Genomic DNA, 22,687 nt, shown 5'->3' on the forward strand with positions numbered 1-22,687 from the left:
ACGCGAACGCGAAGGCTTGTGGATGTTGCGTCTCGCGAACGCGACAGACCCTTCGCGAACGCGAAGAAGGTCTGCCCAGCGATTTAAAACAGAGGCAGAACGCGATTTAAGCCATAATTTCATATCTCCTTCCCCAAAATCAGACCTTAGGCGGTTTTTCAAGAGCAAATTCAACACCAAACCATAGGTATGTATTCTTAGACTCATTCCTTTCATTTTTCATCAACACCCATTAGATTTCTAGGCCTAAATCTTGTTCTTCCATGGTAGAATTAGGGATTTTGGGTAGAGTTAGGGCTTTTTGAATAATTGGAATTTAGACCTCGTTTTGAGTTCGGATTTCGAAACTAATTGCATATTCGGGCTCGTGGGTGAATGGGTGATCGAGTTTTGGTCCGAAACTCGAGTTTTGACCAAGCGGGCCTGGGGTCGATTTTTGGCTTTTGGGGAAAATGATAGAAAACCTATAATTAAGCATTGGGTATGTATTCTTTAGCATTTATTGATGTTGTTAAATTAATTTGGGTTAGATACAAGTAAATTGGAGGCGAATTCTAAAGGGAAAGCGGTGTTTGAGGCTTGAGTTGGCCGTGGAAGTTCGAGGTAAGTGTTTGGTCTAACCTTAGCTTAAGGGAATAGGTGTTGTACCTTATTTGCTATGTGCTAGTGTAGTGTACGACGTATAGGTGTGGTGACGAGCATCGATACGTTGGTGTCAAGCATGCCCGTGAGTCTTAAATTGTGATCGTTGTGTTTCTTAATAATTACTACAAATGCCTAAATTGTTGATTATCCATGTTGAGCAAGACTTATGAGTATCTTCTTGGTATTTGGTTGTTGTTGAGCATTGGCTCTAGTTGAGGTTCATTTGTGAAGTTAATTGTTGGTACAAGTTTGGTTGTAGCTGATTCCATTGCCGGGACGTATTTAATTCTTATTGTTGATTCCCTTACCGGGACGTACTTATTCTTATTGTTGATTCCCTTGCCGGGATGTTGTTGTTGCTATTGTTTGGGTGAGGAAAGAGTGATAAAGCACGAAGGGTGATGCCGTTCACATTCATACTTATGCATATGGTGAGGAAAGAGTGATAAAACACGAAGGGTGATGCCGTGTACATTTACATTGATATTGATGCATATGGTGAGGAAGAGAGATAAAGCACGAAGGGTGATACTGTGCACATTTCTAATATTTATATGGTGAGGAAGAGAGATAAAGCACGAAGGGTGATGCCGTGCACATTTTCATTATTTGATTGCATTGGTGAGGATTGAGAGTAAAAGCACGAAGGGTGATGCCGTGCACTTATTGCCTGTTTGTCATGATTTCTTGTTATTGTCGGTTCGGGTGCCTTAACTGTTTTATTCCGTTATTACTGTAAATCTTTATGTTGGTATTTCCCCCATAGCATGTTACCCTTCCCCCGTTACTTTTGAATTATTTCTATTACTGTTATTTTGCTAGATACTGTTTAATTGCAGGTTATTTATTGTTGTGTCCCAGCCTCGTCACTACTTCGCCGAGGTTAGGCTCGATACTTACTCAGTACATGGGGTCGGTTGTACTGATACTACACTCTGTACTCTTTTGTGCAGATCCCGGTACTGGAGCATACGGACCTTAGCTAGGGGTTGCTGCTTTCAGTCCATCGGAGACCCGAGGTAGTCCTGCAGGCGTCCGCAGGCCTTGGCGTCCCCTTCCTATCTAGTTTCTTTCTGTTCTTTTCTATTTCAGAGACAGACATGTACTTTCTTGTTCAGACCCTATTTGTAGTATTCTTAGATAGTCCGTGAGATTGTGACACCAGTTCTGGGTGGTTTATGTTTATGGATTCGTATTGGTATTAGCTAAATTGTTAAATTTCGTTCTTTTCGCATTATTATTTCCGCTGCTTATTATATGCTAATTTGAAATTGTTAAGAGATTAAAAAGGAAAAGGATAAATTAACTGAAATAGTTGGCTTGCCTAGCTTTCTCTAGTAGGCGCCATCACGACTCCCGAGGGTGGGAAGTCCGGGTCGTGAGAATTTTATATTTTTTCCTATTTCATCACAGTGAGGGCTTTGGCTTGTTGTAAATTGTCAAACCATAGAAAGAAGAGAAAGCAAAGTCAGTCAGTGCTGAGAATAAATATGGACCGATCACGTGACCCAAATTGCACGGGTCTCTCGTCTTTTTCTTCTGTGGTCCAACCCTGCATGTGACCCAGCTGCTTCAACCCACGCCCATACCACTTCTTTCTCTGATTTTACATATTTTTGTCTACTTTTATATTTTTCAGATGTGTAAAATAGTTCTGAAAATAAAAATTGTTTTTTTTTCTATAATAATATAGTTAGTTCGAATTAGCTTAGTGCATCTCGACTAAATTTTATCGAGTACCTACTATTTTTCCAACCGTACGTGAAAATAGAATTACTTCGTTCATACTGTTCATTACTTCATTTTCTCCCAAATTAACTACAATATCCAAATGCAGCTTGAACTTTCACAAAACAAAACAAAAAAGACATTCAGCTTCAAATTTAATAAATATTTTTTCAACTTTAACTCCTATTTTGTCCAAACGCATCATGTTGGGTATTTGATTTCAATGTAACGTTCTATATTAACAGCGCAAGATATTAATACATGTATTAGTAGAAGAAAAAAGTACGAATGAAATTATCAAAATGTGCAAAAATTATTATAAATAAAACATTTTTGTTTACCCTAAGATTCGACTAACAGGCTAAACCAGTTATATTTATAAAGTTAGGTCTCGAATAATTGGTTTGACGCGATTAAGTTGATCCTTGTTTATATAAAAAAAAAAAAAAAAAAAGTGATGATAACGGCAAGTAAGTGCATGAGAATCCGAAAAAGTAAAATAAAAACAAAAGTTGACTGAAGCTTTGTACAGCAATTGTAGTATATCCTCAGTGATCGTAACTAAAGGCGTCAAATGGGCAGTTTGGGCGTCAAATGGGCAGTTTGGGCAGGTCAAGCGTAAGGATATCAAATATGGGTATTTATTCTATTGTACAGCTGTAATCCTAACTAGAGGCTCTAGACGATATAATCAGAGTAACGAAGCAATCGACATGGCAACAGCTGCAACTAAGGGCGTCAAATGGGCGGTTTGGGAGGGTCAAAATGAGTAGAGTTAATAACGATCCATCCAAAAATTACTTGGGCTAAGATGGACTAAAATTTGAGTCATAGCCCAACCCGCCCACCTCTTATCAAGTTTTACTTAGTATATGTTATTTTTTTATGAATTGTATAATTACTAAATAAGATATTTTTTTTTCTTTTGCTATGGTTATATATAACATATCAAACAAAAAAAATTATTTCTAAAATATTTTGACAAAGTTACTCATGAATCAATTTGGGCTAAAAATTAACCCAACTTTAAATGGGTTGAGATGAATTGGATCATGATATGCTGAGTTCAATAAATGGACAAGTCAATAAATTTCAAAAGTAATCGAAATTTAGCCACTTTTCATGTAAAGATAAATCTAAATGAAAACACCGTTCAAAATTCGAAAAATATTCCAGCATAATATACTGGAGTTCGAATTTTTTACATGTGAACTTCCAGCATAATATACTGGAGTTCCAATATAATATACTGGTCCAGCATAATATGCTGAAAGTTCATACACAAGTGCTCCAATCTCTAGTATATTATGCTGGAACTTTCCGTGTACTGGAGTTCCAGCATAATATGCTGCAAGTTCATACATAGGTGCACTAATCTCCAGTATATTATGCTGGAACTTTCCTTGTTACAGCAAAATAGCAGCTATTTTTCAATTACTTTACAAATGTTAGCTATTTTTTATTATCAGTCCAAAAATTAGCTAGCTCGTGCTATTTTCACTTTATGCTTGAGCCAAATTTGACAGCCCTAGCTGCAACGTGTCTTTCAAAATGCATGCAACCTATCACAGTTGTTTACTACTAATACAATCATCCTATGCGAGCAACACAATGGGGCTGGAGATTGTGTTTATGACACATTTCAAATGTTATTTTAGTAGGTGACCATTTTATTAAAGATCGGTTAAAATTTAATTCAAATTTAAGCGATCATGAGAGGGGACTATTCGTGCATTATGCCCTTTTATAATTTTAAAAATTAAAAAAATAATCTTTTCAGATCTCAAAAACCAGATCTGTAAAAGTAAATCTCCTATATATTAAAAAAAAAAGTAAAATAAAAAAACAAAAAATAAATTTGTAAAAAGTCACAAAATGTTATGACAATAATAAAAGAACAAGAATAATATTGCAGAAAAAGAGGGAGAGGGAATTCTTATTGAATTTTGGGATGAATTACAATAGGGTAAGACCCCTCTATTTATAGGGAGAGAGTGACTTAGCCACCAAGTAATAAACCCTAAAATCTCTCTAAATATAGACATTCACCATAAATAAATTTCTATTTATAACACTCCCCCTTGAATGTCTATTCAACAGATAATGTGCCTCGTTAAAACCTTAACTAAAATAAAACCCAATGGGTAAAAAATTCTAGAAAAAGAAAAAGAGTACACATGTTTAGAAATGCGCCTATTGGTTGCCTCGTTAAAAACCTTGCAAGGAAAACCCAGCGGGACAAAATCTTGTAAGGGAAAAAGAGTGCAACGCGCATTAACTCCCCCTGATGAGAGCATCAATTCACATCCTTGAGTCTTCGCATCCCAATCTTGTGCACTAGCTTCTTGAAGGTTGACGTCGGTAGAGACTTGGTGAACAAATCAGCCATATTATCACTTGAACGAATTTGTTGCACATTAATATCACCATTCTTTTTAAGATCATGTGTGAAAAATAACTTTGGTGAAACGTGCTTTGTCCTGTCTCCTTATATGAATCCTCCCTTCAATTGAGCTATGCATGCTGCATTATCTTCATACAAAATTGTGGGTAGTTTGTCACACTTCAAATCACATTTGTCTCAAATAAGATGTATTATAGACCTCAACCACACACATTCTCGACTTGCTTCATGAATAGCAATTATCTCAGCATGATTAGATGAAGTAGCCACAATTGATTACATAGTCGATCGCCAAGATATGGCAGTGCCTCCATATGTAAACACATAGCCTGTTTGAGATCGAGCCTTGTGTGGATCGGATAAATACCCAGCATCGGCATAACCAACAAGATCGGGACTGCAATTATTGCCATAAAATAAGCCCATATCGTAGTCCCTTTTAGATACCGCAATATGTGTTTGATTCCATTCCAATGTCTCCTTGTGGGAGCAGAGCTATATCTTGCTAAGACATTAACTGAAAAAGTTATGTCAGGCCTTGTAGTATTGGCAAGATACATTAGTGCACCAATTGCACTAAGATATGGTACTTCAGGACCAAGTAGCTCTTCATTCTCTTCTTGAGGTCGGAATGGATCCTTATTCACATCAAGTGATCGAACAACCATCGGAGTACTTAATGGATGTGCTCCATCCATGTAAAACCGTTTCAGTACCTTTTCTATGTAGGTAGATTGATGAACAAAAATTCCGTTTGCCAGATGTTCAATTTGCAAACCAAGACATAATTTTGTCTTTCCGAGATCTTTCATCTCGAATTCCTTCTTTAAGTAATCAATTGCCTTTTGGAGTTCTATAGGAGTTCCAAAAAGGTTTATGTCATCAACATATACGGCAAGTACAACAAATTCCGATGTTGTTTTCTCTATAAAAACACATGGGCAAATGGCATCATTTATATAGCCTTCCTTTAATAAATACTCACTAAGACGATTATACCACATTCGTCCTGATTGCTTTAGACCATACAAAGATCTTTGCAATTTGATTGAAAACATTTCCCGGGACTTTGAATTATGTGCGTTTGGCATTTTAAATCCATCGGGAATTTTCATGTATATCTCATTATCAAGTGAGCCATAAAGGTAGGCGGTAACCACATCCATTAAATGCATGTCAAGCTTTTCATGGACAGCAAAACTAATGAGATAACGGAACGTTATAGCATCCATAACGGGTGAATATGTCTCTTCATAATCGACACCAGGCCTTTGTGAAAATCCTTGTGCAACAAGGCGTGCCTTATATCTTTGTACCTCGTTTTTCTCATTTCTCTTGCGTACAAAGACCCATTTATAGCCAACAGGCTTAACACCATTAGGTGTTTGGACTACAGGCCCAAAAACTTCACGTTTTGCAAGTGAATTCAACTCTGATTGGATTGCTTCTTGCCATTTTGGCCAATCAAGTCTTTGTCGACATTCTCCAACAGATTGAGGTTCAAGATCCTCACTTTCTTGCATAATGCTAGATGCAACATTATATGCAAAGACATAATCCACCACTATATCCACTCGATTCAAATTTGTCTCAATATCGATTGGATTTATTGATAGTTCCTTATTTTCTTGAGTCTCGGGCTCAGTGGATTCCTCATGAATCTCAGAATTTATTAAATTGTGGATTTCTTCATGAGATTCTTTCGTAGTGTCATTTTGATCATTTGTTTTCCTTTTTCTAGGATTTCGATCTTTGGAACCTAATGGTCTGCCACGTTTAAGGCGTGCTTTTGACTCATTAGCTATGACACTAGAAGATTGTCCAATAGGGACATCAATACGGATTGGAACATTCTCCGCAGGGATATGTGATTTTGTTATCCTTTTCATATCCGTAAATGCATCTGGCATTTGATTTGCTATTCTCTGCAAATGAATAATCTTTTGCACCTCTTTTTCACAAATAGAGGCACGTGGATCAAGATGAGATAATGATGGATTTTTCCACAAAATTTCCCGTTTGGTTTCACCAACTTCTCCCCCTAATTTTGGGAAAAGTGTCTCATCGAATCGACAATCTGCAAATCGAGCAGTGAATAAATCCCCCGTTAATGTTTCAAGATAGCGAATAATGGAGGGCGATTCAAACCCAACGTATATTCCTAACCTTCTTTGGGGACCCATTTTGGTGCGATATGGCGGTGCTACAGGCACATATACTGCGCATCCAAAAATTCTTAAATGGGATATATTAGGTTCATGACCCAAAACTAATTGCAACGGGGAATATTTATGATAATTTGTCGGTCTGAGACGAACTAGCATTGCTGCATGCAAAATGGCGTGACCCCAAACAGAAGTGGGCAACCTCGTTTTCATGAGTAACGGTCTTGCTATCAATTGCAGACGTTTAATTAAAGACTCTGCAAGACCATTTTGAGTGTGAACATGAGCTACAGGATGTTCCACTTTTATCCACAATTGATAAGCAATAATCATTAAATGCTTGGGATGAAAACTCAGCAGCATTATCAAGTCTAATAGACTTAATTGGATTATCGGGGAATTGTGCCCGTAATCGAATTATTTGTGCCATTAATTTTGCAAACGCGAGGTTGCGAGATGACAATAGGCACACATGAGACCATCTAGAAGATGCGTCTATTAAGACCATGAAATATCTAAACGATCCACTAGGTGGATGAATAGGTCCACAAATGTACCCTTGTATACGTTCCAAAAACGCAGGGGACTCAATTCCAACCTTTGTTGGTGATAATTAACTTGCCTTGATAATAAGAAGTGCAAGAAAATTCATTATTTAAAAGAATCTTTAAATTCTTTAATGGATGCCCATTTAAGTTTTCAATAATTCGTCGCATCATAATTGATCCAGGGTGTCCCAATCGATCATGCCAAAGTACAAAAGTATTGGAATTAGTAACCTTTTGGTTTACGGTAGAATGTGCCTCAATTGCACTAATTCTTGTCCAATACAGGCCACAAGTTAAAGATGGGAACTTCTCAATAACCCTCTTTTGGCCAGAGACATTCTTGGTAATGATGAGATATTCAAGATTATTCTCATCTATTGTCTCAATATGATATCCATTTCGGCGGATATCTTTAAAACTCAACAAGTTCCTCTTGGACTTGGAGGAGAACATTGCATTCTCTATGATAAGTATTGTTCCTTTAGGCAGAGTTATAGTAGCTCTTCCAGAGCCTTCAATTAATTTACTACTACCAGAAATTGTAGTAACATCTGCCATACACATACTTAAATGAGAGAAATATTCCTTCTCTTTGAATATTGTATGTGTCGTACATGAATCAATTAAACAAATATTTTTACAATTGAACTTTGACCCAAGTTTGCTTTGAGAGATATCCATATTTGCTTCACATGGTTTGACATACAAAAGAAATATACAAATAATATTAGTATTTTTAGAGAGAATGGGAAGAAACAAAGTTAACCCAATAATTCAATAATAACCTTTTAATGCAATTTCGAGCAAACTCTCGTTATGATACAAATAATTACGATGCTATATAATATTGTAATTAATTGGATGAATTTTAAACACGAGAGTGTAAAAAAAAAATTATGACCGTAGCTAATATATTGTTAAATCCAATGTAAATCGTAATACTATCATCACAAAAGACTGCGCACCCGATGACTACTGTTAGAACGAACAAAATAATATACCTATCATATAACATTTATATGAGGTGCTACTGTTTGTTGTTCAAAAAGGAAAGGATAAGAAAGTACGTAATTTATTTCCAATTCTCTTGTCCATAGGTAGTCTTTACAACAAGTAAAATGAATGTAGTACACATTAACCATAAACTGTTAATACTTAGTTGTTGGCACGAGATTAATATAAATGGAGGAATATGTTCAATGATAGCCCAATTTATAATACAAATATAAATGCTGCATTATGATGAAATAGTAAATTTAATCAAAACGAACTAATATTATTTCATAAAACAAATAGTACTAATTGATACTAATGACTACTACTCATGTAAAGAACTATGATTAAATGATGTTTATTCTCTAGCTACTACGAATAGGCAAAAATAAAAACCAAACTATTCAATTATTTTTAACCAAGGATCCATCACGGATCAAGTGGTCTATTTTCCCATCAGGGTGCTCAAAGAAGTCTGCCACATCCAAGTGGGTGATGTCAAAATTATTGTCAGAGACAAAATTAGCTTCAGGGCCTTTATTCTTTAGAGATGCTTGATAAAGCTCAACCAAATGTCTTGGTACACGATAAATATTTGCCCAATGCCCTTTTCCACCGCAACGATAGCATTCAGTTTCTGAACCATTTGCTTTTGGCTTCTCATCTTTCCCTTTCCACTTTTGGTGGTTATTTCTCTTTGGGAGATGACTAACACTAGGAAAATTTTTTCCTTGTCTACGGCCACGGCCACGACCACGACCACGAATAGAGTCACGACCTTTTTCAGCTTAGCATAATGGGAATACACCTCATCCACTTCTGGCAATGGTGTAGACCCAGTGGGTCGATTTTCGTGATTTCTCATGAGCAAATCGTTGTTTCGTTCAGCCACAAGGAGAAGAGAAATCAACTCAGAGTACATCTTGAAACCTTTCTCTCTGTACTGCTGTTGCAGGACCATATTGGAGGCATGAAACGTTGTAAACGTTTTTTCAAGCATATCATAGTCAGTGATAGTATCTCCAGAGAGTTTCAATTTAGAAGTAATTCTGAACATCGCAGAATTATATTCAGAAACAGACTTAAAGTCTTGGAGCCTCAGATGAGCCCAATCATATCGTGCTTGTGGAAGAGTGACCAACTTTAAGTTGTCATATCTTTCCTTTATAAGCCATTCCACAAACAAGTGGATCTTTGACTGTGAGATATTCTATTTTCAACCCTACATCGAGGTGACGGCGCAAGAAAATCAAGGCTTTAGCACAGTCTTGGGTGGATGCTTTAATTTTGTCTTTAATGGCGTCTCCAAGACCCGTTGCATCTAAATGGATTTCAGCATCCAACACCCATGTCATATAGTTCTTGCCCGAAATTTCAAGGGCAACGAACTTTCTTTTCATAATATTAGTCATAATTAAAAGAGGAGAAAAGTTATACCTTAATCTTCCCAAAAACTTCTTGAGACGGTAGAGTCTCGTGCTGATAACATGTTATGAAAATAATACAAGAACAAGAACAATATTGCAGAGAAAGAGGGAGAGAGAATTCTTATTTAATTTTAGGATGAATTACAATAGGGTATTTATAGGGAGAGAGTGACTTAGTCACCAAGTAATAAACCCTAAAATCTCTCTAAATATAGACATTTACCATAAATAAAATTTTATTTATAAAAAGTCACAAAACCAATTAATCCGACGAGAGGTTATTTTCTTTCCACATAATCCTAATGTTAGAAATCACATAAACCGTGTAAGACTGAGAATCTCTACCATTAAAATAAGAAGACCTAGAGATTCGATGAACTGCGGCTAAAAAACCGACAAAGACAATAGAGAAATTAGCGTAACTTTTACAGTTGTTTCAGTGGTCCTTCTTTATCTCAGGGAACCAACGAGCACGAAAATTGCGGTTTATACCTCGGAATATTAATTAGTCGGAGACCTTCCCCCCTCCCCCCCGCCCCCCCGACCCCCCCCGTCACCCCCCCCCCCTCTTTTTTTTTCTATGATAATTTTCCTTTTAAATATCCCTCTTTAAAATTTATCTTAATTTTACATATTACATTCAGTCTTAATTTGTTTGTCGCTATTTTAAAAATTGATAATATTTCAATATTTATATTTTCATTTTACTTTGAGATAGTCTTATAGGAGCTGTTAGGATTTATTGTTGAAGTCAATTGTAAGATTATCATTTTTATACTTAATTAATGCAATATGTCAAAACTGAACTCGTGTATAATTAAACAACGAGAGAGTAATTAATGTAAAAGTAGAGAACTCAATTTGATTATCAATGAAGAAAGACTGTGGCAATTTCGTTGGTGATCAATCAACATTCAGTTTAATACTAAAATTACAAAATTAATTTGGTTAATATAAAAAACAACACAATTGTGCCTATATCTCACAAAAAATTTTAAAAAGAAAAATAAGCAAATTTTGGTACCGGAGAACACAGAAGGTAAAACATAAGCTCTAAAAATTATTAACCAAATTTTCAGTTCCCTCCACAATAAATAAATAAATAAATAATCAGCGAGTCTATGCAGCCTGCACAATGGCCTATTTTCTTATCACCAAAAAAGAAAAAAGGGGGCAAACAAGGAAATAATCGCAAAGGTGACGGAGAGAATCAGAAAAGCATCAGCAGGAGAGTCGAGTCAATTTCTGATTTTCGCAGGCTGCCATATAAAGACAATTACAGAGATGACAAGGAAACATGAGAGAACAATGAGTCCGGATAAAGTGTGGGTACCATAATATATATAGCTTGGTATTTCATCGCGTTATATCTTTAACGCCACGTTTGTCCGTTAAGGTATAGCGCGGTGAAATACCGCCTTATATATAAAAGTTGGCCCCACCAATGATTCTTCTGGACTTAACTGACACACCAATAATTTAACTGGATATAGCGCCCATATTTAAGGCATGATGCATCAAATAATTGTACCCCGGACTGATTTTTTCCTTATTTAAAGAGTTTCAGGATTTTCTAAAAATCCATTCAGGATCTTTCAAGTCTTCCGAAATATTTGTTAGTTAAGTTATTTTGCATTTTGTCATAATGTCTGAAGAGCGAAGAATTAGGATTTCATTATATTGGGGGGGTGGGGGGGGGGAGGTGAGGTTGTGGTGGAGAATTACTCAGTACGCTATAGTTGTTCTCCACAGTGTCATGTTAAGTTGCCACTTACAATGGAGTACGATATATTGGTATCGTTGTTATGTAAAAAAATGAGTATGAGGAAACATTGGGTGAATATTAAAGTAATCAGAAGATATCCGTATTCTGTTACTCCGCAAAGGGTTGCTTGTTATGCTAAGTTTAACATCGAAGACAATGAAACTCTGAAAGATTTTTTGAGGATTCCGGATGAACACCGGAAATTTCTTGTGATAAAAATGTTTGAAATGTACGTCAAGGCTGATGACGTTCGCAATAATGAGGTTCAGCAAAGTAGGGATATCCCTCAATGATCGGCAGGGGTGTTCATAAAAACCCGAAAAACCGAACCAAACCGAAAACCAAACCAAATCGACCAAAAAATCGATACTTTTTGGTTTGGTTTGGTTTTGGTTTTGAATTTTAAAAACCGATCAAATTTGGTTTGGTTTTGGTTTTAGTCAGAAAAAAACCGAACCAAACCGACTATAGGAGTAGCTATTTCAAATTACACCTATATATATGTATATTGTTATACAATGTTTCAAAAACTTTATGGTAAATGTTTATAGTTTGCACTTTTAATATACTTCTTTACCTTTACATTCTAGTTTGATTGGTAGTTTTCTTTTGTTTAGTGTAAGAATCCATTTCGTGTTAAAAATAACATATTTTTAATTGAGTCCTTAAATTATTCATCACTATTTGATTCAATTATCATCAATATATCTTGGTAAATAATAGATTTCTCAAAGGGCAATTGATTTGATAGTGTTACATTGAAAATGTGGTCGCCGGAATATGTGTTTGGTAGTGTATGTCTTATATTTAAGAAAAAATCGTAAAATAATCGAAAAAACCAAAAAACCGACATAAACCGAATCGAGAAAAACCGACTTAATTGGTTTGGTTTGGTTCTAATATTTGAAAAACCAACTTACTTGGTTTGGTTTCTTTTTAGGGAAAAACCGATCCAAACCGAACCATGAACACCCCTAATCATCGGGTGGTTATGTTGGAGCAGTTTTAGCCGAACAGGTTCTGAGTGAAAGAGTTTGGCATGATCTAAACTTATCTCCACTGGCGAATGAGGAGAGAGGGAATAATTTCTCCCCAAGTTTACATAATCCACAAGCCGAGTGGTAAATTTCAATTTTCCTCTGTGTTACGATGTTTATTCTTATGTATTGAATTTGTATTAACACTCATATATTTCACAGGGGATACCTGCCAGTAGAGCCGTCAAAATGGGCTTAGCCCGTGAGGCCAGCCCAACCCAGCCCGCTACTTAGGTAGGGTTGGGCTAGGATTTTTTGAGTCCATTTAAAACTGAGGCTTACAAGCCCGACCTAAGTCAGCCCGTTGGCCCTTGAGGCTTGACCGAGGCTGGGCCTGGGCCGGCCGGTGGGCTAAAAATTAATAAATTAATTAACTATTAAATATTTAATATTTAAAAAAGTAAAAACTAAAAAACTATTAACTATAATTCCTATTCCCCAACCCTAGATTGTTCATTTACCCTTCCATATCAACTGGAATTTAGATTTTTGACATGCATGTAATATGACAAAATTAGTTTTCTTTTGCTTAATTAATAACGAACTCGAAAAGTTTTAGTTGGCCAATAATAATCATTTTTCAAAAGAAAATAGTACTTTAAGTGGCCAATGATCAGTTTGGATTACTTTAATATACTATTAATATTTAAACTACTCTTTAGTATAGAAAAAGATCAATTTTAAATACACCAAAAAAAAAAACAATTGACCACTAGCAAATTTCAAGAATTAAGGTATTAAAAGTGATTTGAACCACTATCTTAAAAAAAAATTAAGTATAGGAACTCCTCCTCAAAATGCTCTCGGCGCACGTTAGTTAAACGTACGCCGAGCTTGTAGCCATGGCGAGAGGGAGAGGAAGAGGTAGAGGACGCCCACGGAAAAACCCACTAGCAGCTATCGAGAACCTTATCACTACAGTCAAGCAACCAGTTATGGAGAAATTAACCCCAGTAAACACTCCTCCAACAACAGTGCTGAACTCATCTTCATCAATTGCAGGTGCTATATGCTCTATCGGATCTGCATCGCACCAATCCTCCGTCTTAAAGAAGCTGGATCTAGTCTCACCAGCTTCAATTGAAAAAGTATCAGATCTGGTGAATGAAGCTATCAATGGAACAGTTACCATGCAAAATCCAATGCACAACCAAGCTCAGCCAACAGATGCACCGGTGGAACCTGTGATCATCAACAGAAAACTTGAGGAGCCTAAGCAAGCATGGTCAAATCTCTTTCAGGGTAACAGATTTGCAACAAATGGTATGTCATTAGATTACATGCCACCTCTAATTGTAGATGGACAACCAATAGTGCAATTGAACAAATTAGAGGTAGAGGAGGAAGAGAAGAAGTGAAAATGTGCGCTAATTGCATACATTTTAGGAGATGGTCCAGGATTTAACGCGATGAAAAGATATATTAACCTTCACTGGTCACATGTTCCAGAACCAGATCTATTCTATCATGATGAAGGCTACTACATAATCAGATTCAAAACGATGGAAGATGCTAAGGAAATCATTTATGCTGGGCCTTATTCTATAGCTAATAGGCCTATAATTCTCAAACCCTGGACCCCTGACTTTGATTTCACTGAGGACTTCCCTACTGATATCCCACTGTGGGTTAAGTTTCCTAAACTTCCTATGTCCTGCTGGGGAATGAGATCTTTAAGTAGGATAGCAAGTGTATTTGGGAAGCCTATTTTTGCAGATGAATGTACAACTAAACAAACTCGAGTATCCTATGCTCGGATGCTTATAGAGATTAATGTCACCAAAGAGTTGCCAAGTGAAATATGGGTGATGGAACCAAATGGGAAGAAGTTCTTACAAGATGTGATCTATGATTGGAAGCCTTCCTTTTGTGAGAAATGCCAAACTGTAGGCCACAAGTGTCCAACCCAAATGAAACCAACTACTCACCAACCCAATCAACTGAAGAAAACAAAAGTTACTCAAGAATGGAGAACCAAGGCACCTGCCACTATTGCTGCTACTCACAAAAAAACCACATCATCAGCACCACAACATGATCATACAAACAAGTTGAATGAATATCAGATAGCCACAGAGCCCAATGAGCTACTAAGTCTGATACCAGCCATGGAGAAACAGGAAGATAAAGGGAAAAAAGTTCAAAGCCCAGAATTCAATCTCCTTAATTTCCCTCCCTTATCACCTATCCCTGTAAGTAATAGGTTTGAAGCAGTGTCCAATGGCAAGTATGAAGTGCCACCGGGGGATAGAGGTGGACCAATCAATCAACAATGAAGTGGTTGTTCTGGAACATTAGAGGTGTAAATAAAAGGTACAAACAGAAGGAAGTTAGGGAGTACATTAGGAGTAATAAAATAAACCTAGTTGGCCTGGTAGAAACTAAGGTCAAAGAGGCAAATGCTCATAGAATTGCTAAGCTGCTGGTTCCTGGATGGGGCTTACTAACAAACTACAATGAAGCTAGAAATGGGAGAATATGGATCCTATGGGATACTAATATACTTAATATTACTGGACTCCAGGATGATCCTCAAATGATACATTGCCTAGTCAGAAGTATAAGGGGAAATATCAATTGCTATCTCACTGTGGTTTATGGATTCAATGGGATAGAGCAAAGGAGGTCTTTATGGGAAAAGCTTCAGCATTCTGCAATAACTATTACAGATGCATGGTTAGTAGCAGGGGATTTCAATGCTATGTTATATCCCAATGACAGAAAATCATGCAATCCTGTTAACCACTCAGAGATCCAAGAGTTCAGCTATTGTATTCAGCAAGCAGGACTATCAGAACTACCTTGGAAAGGAGATTATTACACCTGGACAAACAAACAGCCTGGAGCAGATAGAGTATGTAGCAGATTGGATAGAGTATTTGGCAACTATGAGTGGATGATGAATTGGAGTCATGTGGAAACAATTTATGGTCAACCTCAAATCTCTGACCACAATCCTATGATTCTGATTCTAGCAGATTACTCTTGGAAGGGAAAAGTGCCTTTTAGATTCTTTAATGCATGGGCTGATCATGATAAGTTTCAACAAACTGTGGCAGATAGCTGGAACTTACCAAATAAGCCTGGAAATATGAAAGCAATTTGGTCCAACCTCAAAGCATTGAAAGGCCCTTTAAAGGCTTTGAATGCTAAGGAGTTCAAGAGCATTACTCAGAGGATAGAACATACCAGACAGGAGTTGAAGGAAGTTCAAGAACAACTGGCAAGTTCATATTCTGATGCATTGTTACAGGAAGAAAAAGAGATAATCCTAAAGCTGGAAAGGTGGTCTCTAATTGAAGAAAGTGTGGCACAGCAGAAGGCAAGAGCTAAACGGATTCAACTTGGAGACTCTAATACCAAGTACTTCACCGCAGTCCTGAAGGAAAGAACACAAAGAAAACAGATCACAGAAATTACAAATGGCCTGGGTGAAAAACTAAATGATCCTGCAGATATAAAAAAGGAAATTCTGAATTTTTACAAGTCACTTATGGGTTCAGCAGCAGCATCCCTTCCTGCTATAAATAGAGAGTACATGGCTAATGGCCCCTTACTATCTCAGCAGCAAAGACTGGATCTCTGTGCAGAAGTAACTGACCTTGAAATTGTGGAGAGTCTTAAAGCCATTGGAGATGATAAAGCCCCAGGAATAGATGGTTATAATGCTGTTTTTTTCAAGAAAACCTGGAGTATTATCAGCNAGCTAGCTGGATGGTCAGACGATAATTGCCTCAAGAGGAATCCTACAACAAGTCCAACGCTCAAATGATCTCAGGTGCTCCATCAGACAAATATACCTTCAGCTTATAGGAGATCTGCCAAGAGTAAGCTGGAAGAACCTAATCTCTCAGAATTCTGCTCGACCAAAAGCTGTGTTTAATCTATGGTTATTGCTACAAGGAAGACTACCAACCATGGATAAACTGGCTAAGTGGTGAATGAACATTAACCAACAGTGTGTTTTGTGCCAAGAACATATAGAGACAAGAGATCATTTATTTCTGCAATGCTCATACTCAGAAAGCTTATGGAAACAAGTAATGCAATGGATTCAAGAAGATCATCTAAAGAGTCATAACTGGGATCAACACCTTCAATGGGTCATCAGCAAAGCTAAGGGGAGATCAAGTAGAGCCAGTATCTTCAAGATGGTGATCACTGAAATATCATATGCAATATGGATGGAAAGGAACACACGTATATTTGAGAAGAGATACCGCAATAGTGAAGCCTTAGCAAGAGAACTAGCTTATATTTGTAATGTTAGAGCAAGCCTTAGATCTAGGAATCATATGCAGCAATTTTTGTTATAGTAGAATAGTTATCATAGGTCTATTTTAATTAGTACAGTAGAGGAAGATTAGATAGTCAGCTGAGTATAAGCTGGACTATGGCTTTGTAAAGAACAATCCTTGGTGATTAATAAAATAATTAATTACCAAAAAAAAAAATTTCAAGAATTTTAAAAATTTTATGGACTATAATGATGAAATCAGCAAATGATATTAATCCTAAATTAAAAGACCTCAACATTTAAACTTATTGAAGCAATCCATGAATCTGAGGAAAAATAAAAGAAAAATATTAAGAAATATTCATGTAACTTTAAAAAAGAAGAGTTAGCGATATAGAGAATTTGCATTTTAATTATGAGATTCCTCGTCAAATATCAAGCTTTTTTTATGCTCTAAGCAAATAGAAGTTATTTACATGATTAATCGAGTATGTCACGAAAAAATATTTAAGGATTTAAAAAAATTCTTTTTTCTTAAAAAAAATTAAAAGGCCGGCCCGCCCTAGCCCGCGACCCCCTTAGGGCTGGGTTGGGCTGGCCATTTTAGGGCTCGTTCATGTGGCGGGCCGGCCCGTCCTAGCCCACCAAATTTAATAGCCCCGAGGCTTGGGCTGGGCTGGTCTGGCCCGTTTTGACAGCTCTACCTGCCAGATATGAATTTTACAAGTCATGAACCAACGACCAGTTGGAATATGCCTAGTTTTGGTGTGTTGGATCATGGTGATCCATCCAGGAGTCATCATTAACAGGATAATGTGCATCATGGGATATTAACACATTTTGATTTGTAAGTGAAGTGATAAAGCTATATGTAAAGTTTGGATCAATTTGAAAAACTCATTATTTTATTGGTTGTGCAGTGAAAACGAGCAACTTGAAGGTCCCGTCCTTACTCAATTGCCCGAAGACGACATATTGAATCAGGATCTAGCAGATGCACAGAGTCAGGAAGAGAATAGTGATTATGACAACAATTCTGATGAGTTTGGAGATGACACACTCTTCCCTGATGAGGGTGATGATGGGGAGGATGAGAATGATGAACCTAATTTGACGAGGGAGCATGCTCCAACTCCCGTTAGACCAAGAGTGTATGAGTCCCATGTGTCGTTTCATTCAAGGGATATTCCTTACCTTGATCATTTGCCAAGTATGCCGGATATGGATGCCCTCACAAGGGATCTTGACAAAATTCGGACAGCAATGTGGGATGAATCTAGAGCAACAGTGTTGTCAAAGGGCATGCTTTTTGCTAATAAAGCACGCCTAAGAAGGGCGGTGCGAATGTACAGCATAAAAGAGTGTCGTAAGATCGTGGTTCATGAGTCATCTCTGGATGTATACAAGGTTATTTGACGTAGATGGTTTACGGGTTGTAATTGGATGCTGCGTGTGAGGAAGATAAAAAAATATGTGGGTTGTGGGTAAATACATTGGCACCCACAATTGTGAAATGAACACATTCAGTGGTAATCATTTTAACTTGAATGTTGACTTGATTTCTCTTGTCTTGATTCCACACATTGAAGCGACCATAAGGTACAAGATCAAAGAGTGTATAACATCTGTCCACCAGGTATATGGGTGTACCATTACCAAAAGAAAGGCATTTCTCAGGCACAAACGTGAGTTCGAAATTATTTATGGTAACTGGGATAAGTCTTTTGCAACTCTACCCAGGTATATGGCCGCATTGCAACACTTTAACCCCGGGACTGTTGTTGAATGGAAGCTTGAGCGGAGTCTGGGAATACCAGATATGTGTTCTGGCATTTAAACCAGCCATTGATGGTTTTGTGCATTGTCGGCCTGTAATATCCATAGACGACACTCATCTCTATGGAAAGTATGATATTAAGTTGTTGATCGTCATTGCAGTAGATGATAATGGAAGTATATTTTCCTTAGCATTTGCTATTTGTGCCAATGAAAGCCAAGAGACGTGGACATTATTTTTTAACCACTTGAGGGAGCACGTTGTCAGACAGAGTTCAGGTATTTCTCTAATATCTTATTGTCATGGCGGTATTTAAGTTCTGTACAAAATTTGTATGCATGGCAGGAACCGTATGCCTACCACCGTTACTGTGTGAGGCACCTGAAGGCCAACTTCTAGAGGGCTTATCCGAACAAGGACTTGCATGATTTAATTTGGATGGCTACAACAGATCACCAAGAGTGTAAATTCAGGAGGCAAATGGAATTTATCAGGCAGGAAGATCAAGGAGCCTATAGTTAGTTGATGCGACATGAGCTTGACAAGTGGACTTTGCATGCGGATGGTGGCAGAAGATGGGGAATTCTGACTATTAATGTGTCAGAGTCTTTCAAAGGGTTATTGAAGTCTGCATGTGGATTGTATGTCATTGCCATGGTGCGGATGCCATTCAAGCAGATGGCGCAGAGATTTGTTGAAAGATCGAGAGGTGCATTGCGTTGATGGAAAGGGGTGTTGACTTTATGCCAATACCAATGAAATGATTTGAGAAATACAGGAAGCGAGCACAGTGGCATTCATTTTTGCAGTATTGCAACGAGTGAAATACTTTTGAAGTTTGCACTGCTATTCATCACAATCGGGGAAATAATATACACACAGTCAATGAAGCCAGAAGGTTATGCTTCTGTGGGAAATGGTCTATCTATCACATGTCGTGCTCACATTCCATGAAGTGCTTTCAACATACAGGTCTCGCGGCAACGAGGTACGTTGATAAAGAATATAGTGTTGTTGCATACTTAAACACCTATAGTGTACAGTTGCAGCTAGTGAGTGCTGAGCATTATTGGCCGCCGGGAACATTTAAAATGGTGTGTAACAAGGATTATGTGCGTCAACGATAAGTGCAGAAAAGAACGCGTATACAGAACCAAATGGATATTGGTGATACTGTTTATACGTGTAAATGTGGCATACAGGACACGACCACCGTAAATGTCCTTCAGCTGGTTTGGGTAGTGGTGGTAATTCAGCTCCTAGTGGAAGTTCATCCAATGTGCCCAATTATCAAAGATACACGTAGTGTTTTGTTGCAGTAATTTGTTGTAATAAATGTATGTAAATGTTCAGCTTGCAAAATGTATGAAATAAAATTATGATTCCAATAGGGTTAAATCTAATTGATATTTAGCATTAATACATCAGTACAACAATTTAACATACACCCCAAGAAAAAAATAATAGTCATTCGCCATTATCGTCACTGTCTGGCACAATTTCAATGTCGTTGTCTTCATCTTCTTTGTCAACATCGTGTACACACCATTCAGGACCGAGGGCATCGTAATCTAGGCCCCAATTGACACACATTTCTCGTATTTCATTGATGTCATCAATAAGACAACTTGCTTGATTTCTACAACAATATGGGACTCCTACGTCCAACGTTTGTTGTAGAAACTTAGGCAGTCCCTCCCACTCGACAACTGTTGGAAAAATACGATAATCATTGTCTCTATGTAATTTTTCATTTTCTAATAAATACCAGTACTGATCCTCCATTCCTCCCGGTAGTTAAGATCATCCATTGCATGATGAACAGCTAGTGCCTTTTCCATCTCTAGAATCTCCTTCATCAAATGCCGAAACACTCATGGTTCATCTTTGTGTGTGTTTGTTAGGAAGGTTATAGATAGTGTTTGTGGCACAACAAGCCCATATTAGCGACATAGTACTTCATAATCACATCGTTTTGAATAAAGGGGAACCCATTGTAGTGTTTCGCCCAAGATTCGCATACCTTCAGGCTTTGTAAAATGCGCTTCGCCCTCAATAATGTGCCCTGCAACTTTGAGATCAATGTGTATATTAATAGGCTTATTTTACAAGGGACGCAGAACACCATACCACTTGTCATCAACCAAATCAGCATAGCAACCTAGCATATTTTTTCAAGTTAGGGATCGATAGTGTTAAGACGTGTTCCATGGGGATCTGTTGAACTACCTTCCCTTTTGCCTCTTTTTGAACTACTTATTAAATGTTAGTGACATTTTTTAAATGGATATTGTAGTGTTTCTTCAAATGGTCTTTGAATGCATATGTCTTGGTTCAGTTTAAGAAGTTGTCTTATACCCGAAAGAATCATTGTCACGCGAAGCATAGCGCACCACAAATATGCGTTATGTGAATAGTCTTGTTGACCTGTAAAAGATGCCGTTCTAGAAAAGCTGTCTTGTACCCCTAAAGAATCATTATCATGCGAAACATAGCGCACCACTAATATGTGTTATGTGTATTGTCTTGTCGACCTGAAAAAGCTGTTGTTCTACAAAAGTTGTCTTGTACCCTAAAGAATCATTATCACGCGAAACATAGCGCGGTGCGTTATGTGTTTTATCTTGCCTATAAAAGCCTAGCGCATTTTAGTTATTATTTGCGCTTAAACAAACAAATAGAAACTTTCCATAAATTTTTCATTTTTCTTGCATTAAGAAATGTCTGGACGCAATGACGTACCAAGGTGTTATTGTGGCAAACGTGCAATTTTGAAGCCATGTTGGTCAAATAGTAATGTGGGGTGCAGACACTAGATCTGTCAACAACTTGTAAGTTATTGTTTTGGAAAAACTGTTTGTTAATATTTTTTATATAACATGTTAATTAATAGTGTTGTGTTATAATCACCATTGGTAGAACGAAAATCAATGTAGATTTGAAGAATGGTATGATGAACCCATTAACCAGGAATACTACAAATCATGTTTGTAGTATGTTTGGAATATGACCGGTGAATATGAACTCCAGATCTTTAAGCTGCAACAACAACTTGCGGTAGTGAAGGAGAATCTAAAAGAGGCAGAAGAAGGAAAAATATATTGGAAGAGAAATTTAAGTAGTTGAAGCACAGAATAATGGACGATAGTGACTAAACAAACACATGGATGTGTTGAGTATAGTATTTAATCTTTATGTTTTACGTGTCATGTATTATCATTAATAGTATCGAATTAAAATTATGTTAAGTTGTCGTTTTTATTTTTGTGTTGTAGTATTAAACTAATAAATAACCCGAGAAATAAAAACACATGCGCAAATATTGTAAAACATAAATAATGTTGCTATTATATGCTTAATGTCATGTATACAAATAATCATAAATGTCAATGTATCCCACAGCTTGTATGCTTTAAAGCATTGGCTGGCCTGAGACGCATCTCATCCCGCCTGGCTACACTATCAGGATCATCCTCATCACGTCGCCTATTTATCGGAGGATGCGCTGCAATATGATCGTCGGTAAGGCTGGCAGGCTCGGTAGAATGGGTCGTCGATCCAGCAGTAACCTATAGAATAATAAGATATTTTAGTATATGAAATATATATTACTAATGTACGTGTTAGATAAAAAAGTTTTAATGGTCTTACCATGGTCTCGGTTGGATCCTGAATATAATAATCCGTCTTAGGCATGTCAGTATCACATAGAGTGGCCTCCGTGATGGGCGAGGATGATGTCTTTTAAAAAAAAACTTTAGATATTTATGACTAATAAATGAGATAAAAACAGATATAAATAATAGTAATACAAAGAAATCTGCGCTTGTGAAAGATCCTCAGCATCCCTCGATGATGAGCCATAACTCAGTCAGCGCCCACTATGCACATCTCGTGTCGGACGTTCATCAGCAACCGTCGATGGCTCTGGGGGACCAGGAAAATACTTATCCCACTCCTG

Source organism: Nicotiana attenuata, unplaced genomic scaffold (genome assembly GCF_001879085.1).
Source record: "Nicotiana attenuata strain UT unplaced genomic scaffold, NIATTr2, whole genome shotgun sequence".
Lineage (NCBI taxonomy): Eukaryota > Viridiplantae > Streptophyta > Magnoliopsida > Solanales > Solanaceae > Nicotiana > Nicotiana attenuata.